Source organism: Macrobrachium rosenbergii, chromosome 10, assembly GCF_040412425.1.
Source record: "Macrobrachium rosenbergii isolate ZJJX-2024 chromosome 10, ASM4041242v1, whole genome shotgun sequence".
Lineage (NCBI taxonomy): Eukaryota > Metazoa > Arthropoda > Malacostraca > Decapoda > Palaemonidae > Macrobrachium > Macrobrachium rosenbergii.
Window position 1 is genome coordinate 64,287,207 of NC_089750.1, and position 12,500 is coordinate 64,299,706.

Consider the following 12,500-nt stretch of genomic DNA (forward strand, 5'->3'; position numbering starts at 1 on the left):
TATATATATATATACACATACAGTATATACAATGGAGAAGCACCCATCTCTCAAACTAATCGTTACCTTATGTAACCTGCATAAACTTTGCTGTCAAAGGGAACAGTCTGTAACATTCGATTATCTACCAAATTAACCTAACCTGCACTAATTCAATTATTCTACACATAAAAAATTTACCTTGTCTTACCTCACATAACTTGATCTTACCTAACCTAACCGAAGACAAGTCAAGTAGCATTCCTATAAAACTAACCGGCCTAACCTTAACTAAAGGGAAGATAATTGTGAATACGAGATATAGCATGACTGTCTGACTAATCTTGCCTTACCTTGCATACTCTTATACAATTTGATCTAAATTTAACCCCTTCTAACCACAACTACGAACGAAAAATGTGTGGAAAAATAGAGCAAACCAGCGATAACAGAGCATCAAGAGGAGTCCATCTTCCATTATATTACAAGCGAATAAATAAATAATTTGAAAAAATGCAGATGAATGAACATACAAATACATCGCGATAAACTAACCTACCCTCGATCCGTCCCCACACTTGTTATCAATCAACGGGAGTTCATGATAAAAAAAAAGGACAATAGTCAATTAGCGGAAACTGTAATATACTGATTACGGAGTTAATCATTAATCATAATCACTACATGTGTTACTACACATGAGTGGACCTGAAGTCATTTAGAATCCACCATCCGGCTCCCAATTTGAGATGAACAGAGAATGGAGGACAGGATATTTTCTTGTCAAATATTTGTCACAAAACATTTTAGGAGAAAATATTTGTCACAAAGGATTTTAGGAGAAAATATTTGTCACAGCAATTTAGGAGAAAATACCTCTCACGAAGAATTTTAGGAGAAAATATTTGTCACAAAGCATTTTAAGAGAAAATTTCTGTCACAAAGCATTTTCAGAGAAAATGTCACAAAACGTTTTAGGAGAAAATATCTATCACAAAGCATTTTAGGAGAAAATATTTGTCACAAAGCATTTTAGGAGAAAATATCTGTCACAAAGCATTTTAGGAGAAAATATCTGTCACAAAGCATTTTAGGAGAAAATATCTGTCCCAAAGCATTTTAGGAGAAAATATCTGTCCTAAAGCATTTTAGGCGAAAATACTTGTTACAAAGATTTTAAGAGAAAATATTTGTCACAAAGCACTTTAGGAGACAATATTTGTCACAGCATTTTAAAAGAAAATATGTCACTAAGCATTTTTGGAGAAAATATCTGTCAAAAAGCATTTTAGGAGAACGGACACGATTCTAATCGATTCCTGACAGATGTCTGGTCTCACACTTCACTTGAAAACAACTAAATCCCAGAAAATAGAAAATAATGAGAAGTCAGAATCTGAATCTGGAGTCTCCATAATATCCAGCGAAGGCTCTCATACATAATGTAGAGAGAGATCACAGGTTCTCAGTCTTGGGTTCGCTGGAGGGTTTCAAAGGGTACTGTACGGCTGATTGAAATCTATTTGAGAGAGAGAGAGAGAGAGAGAGAGAGAGAGAGAGAGAGAGAGAGAGAGAGAGAGAGAGAGAGAGAGAGTTGATCAACGACATATTAATATACTACAATTTCAGCAAATTGGTTATAAAAATTGCGGTACCATTTCATACACGATTAGTCTTCATCTATATCAACTTGCGGTCAGCGCTGATCAGATAAAATGAGAGTGGTGCTAAAATTATGTGGGTCGACCCCTATCTCACATATTTGGGCAAAATAGGGATTTGTTCCAAGGCTTACAATCACCCTAAGGATTCGCAACGCTGGATTACCAGCACTGACACACTCATCTTAATGAATACATGTACGTACCACAGAGAAAATAAGGGTTACATCTTTTCCACTTTAATGCCCAATTTATAATATATATATATATATATATATATATATATATATATATATATATATATATATATATATATATATATATATATATATATATATATGTATGTATATATAATTACACATATGGAAACTGAGTTCACTAAGAAATGCCACTTGAAAACTACTGCTAACCCCAGGTGGAGAACACCTGATATACAAACATTACGACAAACGGTTAAGTCACCTTACCTTTTTTTGTCGAGACACCTCTGTTATCTCGTCATCCTTTTGAACTTTCCAGCCAGTCTGAAATCAAAGAAAAATATAGGAATTACGACTGCTATCAAAGCCAATTAACAATGAAAACCTTTAAAATAAATTGAAAGAGAAGTATATGTTTTTAAAACTAGATTAACTCAACAATGACTCAATGTTTGTATAACTATCATTAAAACTAAGCATCTTAATTCCTATCCAGAGCCGCCTCACAATCGAAATTCAACCACCGATACTTGTCCCCACAGACCATCTCTCCATGAAATTTCTTTTGATATCCATCAACAAACTTCAGATACCTTATGGACATATAAACGAAACAGTCAATAGTTATTTCATTAATCTTCAACGAACTCAGCTGGCAGGTGATAATTAAGCGTAACCAATTAAAAAAAACAGACTTGTAATTATATTTACCCCCCAGGCACGACAGATCACCATCTCCATCAGGAAAAAAAAACAGAAAAATGGGACAAAAAACATACAAAAAAGATGGAGAACTTATTATAGGGACACCAGGTCAAATTGAAATACGTTCCCTGGTAATCGAATTAAGGCCTTGAGAGAGAGAGAGAGAGAGAGAGAGAGAGAGAGAGAGAGAGAGAGAGAGAGAGAGAGAGAGAGAAAAATCCGAGACGAAGATGACAGATGTTGTCATCGTTATAGTGAACTGCACTTATATTATTAACAGCTCCTGCTCTTACAGAGAACTTTGAGGAAAGTGTGTGTGTGTGTGACAGAGAGAGAGAGAGAGAGAGAGAGAGAGAGAGAGAGAGAGAGAGAGAGAGAGAGAGAGAGATGGCTGTTTTCAACGGTTGGGCTTCGAGGCAGCAAATTCGAGCGTCTCTCTGCGCCTCCAACCATAGGGTCCGCCAACAGACTAACCAACATTAAAGCTGACGTGGAGGAGGAGGAGGAGGAGTAAAACACCAGGAGGAAGAGGAAGAGGAAGACGAGTAAATGGATGAGGAAAAGAAATCAGGAGGGAAAAAGAAAATGGGGTGCAGATATGAAAGAAAAGTTGGATCGAGTGATTAAGGATATTAAACCAACTTCATATCACAGAGGAGGAGGAGGAGGAGGGAGAAGGGAGAAACAGGAAAAGGAAAGGTAAGGGTAAAGAATTAAGCAATAAAGAGGGAGGCAGAACAATAAGAGGTGGCAGGGAAAGACAAAGAAGGCTGATAAAGAGGGGGCAAGAAACAGAAGCGCAGAAGGGCAAGGAGAAATGAGTGGAAGTTCGGGAGTACGAGGGCGAGAATAAAGGAAGAGGAAGAAGGGGAGAATGAAAGAGAAAAAAGGGGGGAGCATGGGGGAAAGATGAATACGTCAGATTATGTTTACTGTGTATCACAGCATTATTATTATTATTATTATTATGATTATGATTATTACTCAGCGCCACTGCAATTTCCGCCCAACACGCGGATCTCCAATTTCGGGAGACCGGAGGAGAGACCATAATGGCACTACAGAGCACTAAATGGCCCTCACGTACAAGAGCCATCATCGTCTCATGCCTACAGAAATATCATGGAGGCTCCGGAAGTACGTGAGAGCCATCTCCCTAGGAATGAAATTCACCCCTAAGGCCCGTTTCGGGTGCGCGTGCTTGTCTTTTAGCACCAGAATGAGACCTCTCTCTCTCTTTTTTTTTGTCATCTTTAATACACACACAAACACACATACACACACAGACAATAAATGACGATTCCTGGAGGACCATCTTGTCATAGGAGACTAATAACGTACTCAACTTAAGAGACCTTTGTGTATGTGTATGTGTGTGTTTTGTCTACTTGTATGCATATAGATGCGTACCTCTCTCTCTCTCTCTTTATAAATACACTAAGAAATCTGTACACCTCTCGGACCAGCTGGGCATAGGGGAAATCAGGGAGTCCTTAGCATATGGGTCCTTTATTTTGTGAGTTTTGATGTCTTGTTTTGTCTTAAGAGCATCAATTGCTCTAAAAGCCCTTCGTCTGTGTATATTAGTGTCGTTCTTTGATACTCCTTTCAAACATGAAAAAGAAAAATAGGTAAGTGTGTTTGTTTTTTGGACTTTTTTTTATTTCGTATGAGCATCAAGATGTAGCGACAACCTCTTGCACGCACAAGAGGGAAGGTGACCGTACCTGTAGGTCATGCGACCTGCGACGGGTACCTGCAGGCCATGCAACCTGTGACGAGTACCTGCAGGTCATCCGGCCTCTTATAACTCCTATGCCTTCTCGTACTCCTGCTTGAAATATCAGTTCCCCGAAACCTCCCGTTCTTGAAATTTTCATACCTTCCAATCCCCCCTCCCTAATTTGTTGAGGTTTTCGTATTACGGCAGTAGCCATTCTCTCTCTCTCTCTCTCTCTCTCTCTCTCTCTCTCTCTCTCTCTCTCTCTCTCTCTCTATCTGGGCTCGCTGCAATAACGACGACAGCACCTCCGAAAAAAACATTCGCGAGTCCCCAAATAGGAGAGAAACATTGAGGGAAAGGCCGCATGTGTTCCCGGGTCTCATGCCCCATCTGGAAACCAAATGCCAACAGTTGTGAGCAAGAAAGAGAGAGTCCTTCAGGTTATTGTATTACAGCTGCCGTGGGGCCTTTCCGCTCTCTCTTCCTCCTCTTCAACATATGAAAATGGAATGCTGCTCTTCTCGCTGACTCGATCTCAGTGTTTCTCGGTAAATGTTTACGGTGGTAGGAAGACCACAAGGGCTGCCAAAGCACTGGGGTTGATTGAACGAAAGAAGTCCTGTAAACAAAATCAATTATTTGATAATATTTAATTTTTTTTTAAATGTACGGTAAAAAAAAAAAAATCAAAAGTTTAGACACGTAAATGATCGTCCGCAGACAAGAATAAATTTTCATAAAAACTCCCCTGTTTGGTTGATCGAAGTACATCTTTTATTCAAATTCAATTAAGTATTCGTTATTTTAAGATGCAACTCAAAGTAAACCAGTTACACAGACATTTAGACACACAAAAGACCGTCCGCAGATGTGAATCAATCTCAAAAAATAGACCTCTGCTTGGCTGATCGAAGTACATCCTCTAATCAACTTCAATTATGTGTTAACTAATTAACTTTAAGACTTAACTACTACATACGTAGCAAAACCCGAAAAAAATACGAAAGGATACATAAAAAATCGTACGCAAATTCCAAAAAACTTTAATCAAAAAGGTAAATATGAAGTGGCTAAAGGGGTTTACGCGACAACTATGACTACAGACACAACATCCACACAAGCCAAAGATATACAAAAGTTCCTCATCTCTTAACTCACATTATCTCGGTCCATCAGACCTCCGATTAAGAGGCCCTATCAACACAAACCCGCACTGCGGTTCTTTGATTATGTTGACAACCCGGCTTAAAATATAATGGATTCGACACATTCCGTAGCGGTTTTTTTCCCAGGCATAAAACCGCATGTCCAACACGATGGAATGTCGCTTTATTGTTTTAAGCTTGCGTGGGAACTTAGAATAAAAATCGGTATGTCGAATTATACTGTCTAGAACGTCTTTGCCTTATATTCTTCGTCAAATCACAACCGTTGCATATGTACTGTATGTACAGTATGTATATGTATGTATATATATATATATGTATATATATACAGACATATATATATATTTATATATATATATATATATATATATATATATATATATATATATATATATATATATATATACATACATACGAGTTGTTAGCGCGCTGGAACGGCTCTGCTGTCTCCCCTACCCTCCCGATCCTCAACCTACCCCGCCTCCACCCGGGGCGGACAAACAGGTTTGCAGGAGGACTGTGGATGTCTCTCCTGCCCACCCGTTCCCCTACCTACCCTGCCCTACCCGGGCCGGACAAACCAGTTTGCAGGGGGTGGGTGGCAGTGTCACGTCTCCCCTACTGTCACCTGGGGGAGGACAAACAAGATCCACTCGGATTTAATAATATATATATATATATAATATACATATATATATATAATTATTTATTATATATATATATATATATATATATATATATTTAATATATACTGTGTATAAACATATATATATATATATAATATATATATATATATATATATATATATATATATATATATATATATATATATATATATATAGAGAGAGAGAGAGAGAGAGAGAGAGAGAGAGAGAGAGAGAGAGAGAGAGAGAGAGAGAGAGAGAGAGCAAATTACAAACAAGTGCACTTACGTTTACATGTACTATATCTTTAACCATAGCTCTCTCTCTCTCTCTCTCTCTCTCTCTCTCTCTCTCTCTCTCTGTGTGTGTGTATGTGTAGGTTATTGCCGCGGGGGCGTCGAGGTGCGTGACTGTGCCAAGGTAGGCAAACTGCCCGAAAAGAAATCCACGTGTGTTCATTTTATGTTCTTCCCACGAACGCAACGCTGGCATCTCGGGATCGCGGATGTTTCAGTGAATAATAATTTTCTTTTTTGTTGGTATAGAGAATATCTAGCTTTGGTACTCTCTTCTTGAATCAGTTTCCCCTTCATCTCATAACCCTTCATCTCTAAAGAGGTTTCTGGCATCACTCAATGTTAAGCCTCACTCTTTTCTTATGTTCTTTAGGTCTTGGCTACCCTATCACTTTCTCCTTTGGAGAGAGAGAGAGAGAGAGAGAGAGAGAGAGAGAGAGAGAGAGAGAGAGAGAGAGAGAGAGAGAGAGACTCAAAAACTACAATTAACAATGACCTCATGAAATAGTCGAGAAAATACAGGAGGGGACAGAAAACCCCACATCCTGAAAGTGAGGGGTTTCAAGTACTTATTAATACTGATTCACTCTCGAGTCCACAACGTCCACAAAGAACGACTAACACCGCCAGGAAATCCAACTACATGTAAAAGGGCGTTGAAGAAAAATGACAAAGTTACAATACAAAAAAACATTACGAGACCAACACGTAAAGAAATATACCTACTTAACAAGAAAAACGACACCTACAATACATTTAAATATCACCTCAACATAACTGATGATGCCGTTCTGATGTCCCAAGTCGATTCAACGAATTTCAATGAAAGCATTTAGGATTTTCACAGAAAACGAGAAAACTATTTACGTTCAAAGTCTGGCACATATAAGATTAAGCACTTGTCAACAAGCACGAGTATTAATGTTAACCATCTATCTCTTCAGCAAGAGAAACTCTTAACGCCAGGTTTCCAAGAAACAAAACAAAACGATAAATCAGCAGATACATTACGAAATGCGTGAAGACTTTTAAAAACATTTTTGCAGAGCAGGGCAGTTATTTATCTTCTATACAACGGATTTATTCCCCTTCCCAGTCAGAATCCAACTTAAATTAGGATTTGACTTTACTTCAAAAGTTGAGTCATTACCCTTACGTATATTTTCTCCGATTACTGCGAAGTTATTTAATGTATACACATTTACACGGAAAGAGCCCATATACAAGAAAAAGGAAAAATAAATGTAAAGAGAAGAGAAGTATTGATAAATTCATAAGGAAAAGCCCATATACAAGAAACAGGAAAAATGAGTGTAAAGATAAGAGAAGTATGGATACAGTGCAAAAATCAACTACTCTCGATGGCATAAATTACGAAGTGGATAAATATTTGAGTATAGATAAAAGCAGATGGGAGAAGTAACAAACTAAAGCAAGATAAACGACGCCTTAAAGTAATAAAACCTCTTATATACTCCCAATAATTAACATTATAACCTTACCGGGGAAAGGATGGCACAACTTCGAATTAAATGGAGCTGAAGACCTAAATGAGAGCAATTAAATATCGGTTAGCTGAACAAAACGCGGATGGTGACCTTCTGCAAAGCAAGCTGCACGCACCGACTGTTCCATCAATTGAAGTAAAGACGACAACAGCTGGACAAAAATTATTTAATTTTACAGCATCCAAAGAGTTTTATTATCGGACTTACTTTTCTTTACCGGTGGAGGAAACTATTAGTAAATATGTAACACTGCATTAGCTAACTATTAGTAAATATTCAAAACGCTGCAGCCAGCTAGCGTTAGAATGGTTCTTAGAAGGAAGACTGTATATGACAAAAAGTTCTTTTAAACTCTTACAAAGTTAAGTATACCTTAGTTTAACCAGACCACTGAGCTGATCAACAGCTCTCCTAGGGCTGGCCTTAAGGATTAGACTTATTTTACGTGGCTAAGAACCAACTGGTTACCTAGCAACGGGACCCACAGCTTATTGTGGAATCCGAACCACATTATAACGAGAAATGAATTTCTGTCATCAGAAATAAATTTCTCTAATTCTTCATTGGCCGGTCGGAGAATCGAACGCGGGCCCAGCAGAGTGCTATCCGTGAACGATACCAACCCGTCCAATGAGGAACTCTTAAACTCTCACAAGCTTACCCAATAGGTTTGGACTGACAAATATTCCTACTAGCGTGGCACCTGCCAGTTCGTCAGCTTACTGGGTATTCGTTCATATTATAAAACTATCAAGTCTTCTGTACAGCCCCTACACCGTATAATCAAGGCCACCGAAAATAGATCTACCTTTCGGTGGTCTCGGTGTAATGCTGTATGAGCCGCGGCCCATGAAACTTTAACCACTGCCAGGTGGTGGCCTGTCCTATATCGTTGCCAGAAGCACGACTATGGCTAACTTTACCCTTAAATAAAATAAAAACTACTGAGGCTAGAGGGATGCAATTTGGTATGTTTGATGATTGGAGAGTGGATGTTCAACATACCAATTTGCAGCCCTCTAGCCTCAGTAGTTTTTAAGATCTGAGGGTGGACAGAAAAAGTGCGGACAGAATAAAGTGCGGACAGAAAAAGTGCGGACAGAATAGAGTGCCGACAGAAAACGTGCGGACAGAATAAAGTGCGGACAGAACAGAGTGCCGACAGAAAAAGTGCCGACAGAATAAAGTGCCGACAGAAAAAGTGCGGACAGAATAGTGCCCCAACAGAAAAAGTGCGGACAGAACAGAGTGCCGACAGAAAAAGTGCGGACAGAATAGAGTGCCGACAGAATAAAGTGTCGACAGAAAAAGTTCGGACAGAATAAAGTGCCGACAGAAAAAGTGCGGACAGAATAGAGTGCCAACAGGAAAAAGTGCGGACGGACAGACAAAGCCGGCACAATAATTTTCTTTTACAAAAAACTAAAAATGGGGAGGGGGCACTCAATCAAGAGCTAATCACTTTCATTCTTACCTCAGAGCTGAAGGCACACTGCATCTCATCAACAGCCAATCAGGCTCATTCACAGATTAATCGCGTTTGGCGTGGCACCCTTCGCCTTAGCTGACATCGTTTTACGGGAGAAGTTACTTTTGGGTACGATTAACGATTTGACAAATTCTTAACTTTATAAACTTCATAAATCTCACAACATGACAGGCTCAGAGAGAGAGAGAGAGAGAGAGAGAGAGAGAGAGAGAGAGAGAGAGAGAGAGACAGATGGATTTTTACCCGAGCTGCTGCTTGGGTACGATTAACGAGTTTTAGAATAGGTACGCTATAAATTTTACAAGGTGACAAAATCCGTTCAGAGAGAGAGAGAGAGAGAATTTTCCCACTGAAAAACACAAAATAACCCCTTTTATTCATATAGCACTGGATATTTGTGGTGTGTTAATATTCAAAATTGCGAAAACGAGCGCGCGCGCATACAAGCGCATGCAAGCTCTGGAAACCCAAACGCAACGGCTCTTAACCTTTTTCCCCAACCATAAACATCAGAGTTACCAGGCCACCAGACCTAAATCCAATTAATCTGACATGATAGAGATTAATACAATTATATTAACAAATAATACACAAATATTGTAGCATGAAATCTACTTGTTATTTTCACCCGATCAATGGAAATGCAACGGTCATGCAATGAACGACTAACTTCACCGTTTCCAACCAGTTTCTACTGAAATCCTTTTGAATTCAGAATAAGAAATAAAGAAAGGCAAAGAATAGGAAATAAAAGGAGGGCAAAGGCTATTTCAGCTAAAATGTCAATATATCAGTTCATGTCATATATACCTCGAGCTGAAATAGACCAATATCACTTTTGTAACGTAATACTCTTATTGCATAGTTTTATCATCAATTTACGATATTAAACTGTTGGGAAACTGAACTCGCTCGATGAACTGTTAGGGAAACCCTTGTGGGATTTAAGGTATACTTGAGTGGGAAAACCTGGGGATTAGTAAAATTCAACTTAAAGCCCTTAGTCCTACCGCTCCTGTTTACCTTCAAAACGCCCAGCGGCAAACATGAAGCGACCTCAGAAAACGGAAAGTTGTTGCGACACCACATTACGTAAACAAATCAATCAATCATGCATGAAACTGATGGCTTATCTGCAGCTGACCCCGTCACGATTCCATCCGATCCCAGATGCAAGATCATGTTTTGTTGTCATCATGAATATGCTATATTCCTCTCTGAATAAAAATCTATTTATCAACTAATCTTCATTCAAATGAATACTTTAATACTGATCAACATGTGGTTATTGGAACTGCCCGTGAGCAAACTTTATTTATATTCCCTATGAGCAATCTGCATGATCATAGGACGTCCACATCTACATTAAACTGGCCAAAAGTTGGTACGTTCACGTTAGTCACAAAAGAAGATACAAGGAGGCTTAGCGTAATGTTAACGACACCTGAAGAAAAAAAAAAGAACTGACAACAAACCTTAACGGTCTGGCACAAGAAACAGCGCCATACAGAGGCCTAAAAACCTTGGGTAAATAGATATAGACATCATCAGCAACATACAAAAGCTCTAAACGTTAGTTCCTTTTTCTAAAACTCGACCGTTCCGAGTTATGAGGTCACAGCGTTTGATGAAGAAGGTAAAGTAACCTCAACCACAAAGTACTGTGGATAATGAATTGTCACATTAGGGCTATTAAGTTCTAGCAGAGAGAGAGAGAGAGAGAGAGAGAGAGAGAGAGAGAGAGAGAGAGAGAGAGAGAGAGTGTGTGATACTGGCTCACACTGAGAACAGAATAGAATACTGGATAGAATGTAGGCCAAAGGCCAAGAGCTGGGACCTATGAGGTCATTCAACGCTGAAAGGGAAATTGACAGTAGGGTGGTTTGAAAGGTGTAACAGGAGGAAAACCTCGCAGTTGCACTATGAAACAATTGTTAGAGAGGGTGGAAAGTCAGATGGAAGAAAGAGATGGTTCACATTGAGACCAGAAAGACAATGGACAAAGCAAGCAAGTAACGAGGACTGGAAACAAAATTCAACTTCAATTTCATTCTGTAATATGGTTTTAGCAAGGCAAGCTTTCACTGCAACGTTGGGACCTTATACTCCGACACATTTCTCAAACGATTAAAATTGAATTTTTACTTAAATGATCGAAATGGAAGCAAATTCAGGATGCTATACCATGAGTCTCGGGTAAATACCAAGGATTTTTCACAATCCCCTGACACCTTCGCCAACGAAGTTGGGCAAAGATTTATGTAGTCAACCATGTCTCTGTCCGCTATATGTTTCTAAACGACATTGAAACATATATACGTAATACATGCATATACACACATACATATACATGTTCGTGTATATGTATACATAACCACACAGTAGTACGGCCAGATTAAAATTGTTTTGGTGCTATTTACTTTTGTACATAATGCTTTCTCAATATACAAAAAAAAATTGTTAAATTTACTTTTCTACTTAGCTCGTTCTTAACGTAGGAAAAAAATAAAAAATAAAAACCAATACCTACGATATTAAGCCAGGAGACGTGACACCTAAATGATAGCAGTTGAAACATCCTTCGGCAAAAACAGCATCCCACGGGCAGACATTGAGTGACAGACTGACAGGCATGAAGAGAGACAGAAGAACGAACATACTGAGATTCCACCAGCAGAAAGAGGAAGAGACAGAAGAATTGACCATAAATGAGATGACGCTGCCATTCTTTGTCGCCAATCACGAAGACGTTTATCTGCAGACGAAGATCCCACAAACGTTTCTTCCTACGAATATTAGGTTGACAGGGGGCTGCGTTCGTTTGTCTATCAGATTATCTCAAAAAAGTTGATGGTGGAACTCCATGATATTTCGTGGGGTATTAGGCAGTGGGCCAAGTAACAGGGAAGAGTAAATAATGAGAGAGATCTAAATATGAATCAAATGTTATCTCAATTGGTACCAGGAGAGCTGTATATATTTTTTTCCATTATAATGTTAGTTTATAAAAGAAGCGCTATATACTGATGAAAAAATAAATAAATAATCAATATGTACCATGTAAACACTTCATGATTTCAAGTGGATCTGGCCAATAGTATTTTTATGGTGTTGGTGGAAGTATAAGGC

General features: G+C 38.7%; 1 protein-coding gene across 4 annotated transcripts in view; it reads right to left on the reverse strand.

Annotated features, from left to right (window-relative positions):
• LOC136842716 (uncharacterized) overlaps positions 1-12,500 on the reverse strand; it is a 276,871-nt gene that overhangs the window by 170,090 nt on the left and 94,281 nt on the right. For all 4 annotated transcript variants that reach the window (XM_067110425.1, XM_067110427.1, XM_067110424.1 and 1 more), the window contains one exon: positions 2,108-2,164. The gene's annotated coding sequence lies outside the window, so the exon portion shown is untranslated. The remainder of the gene's footprint in view (positions 1-2,107; positions 2,165-12,500) is intronic.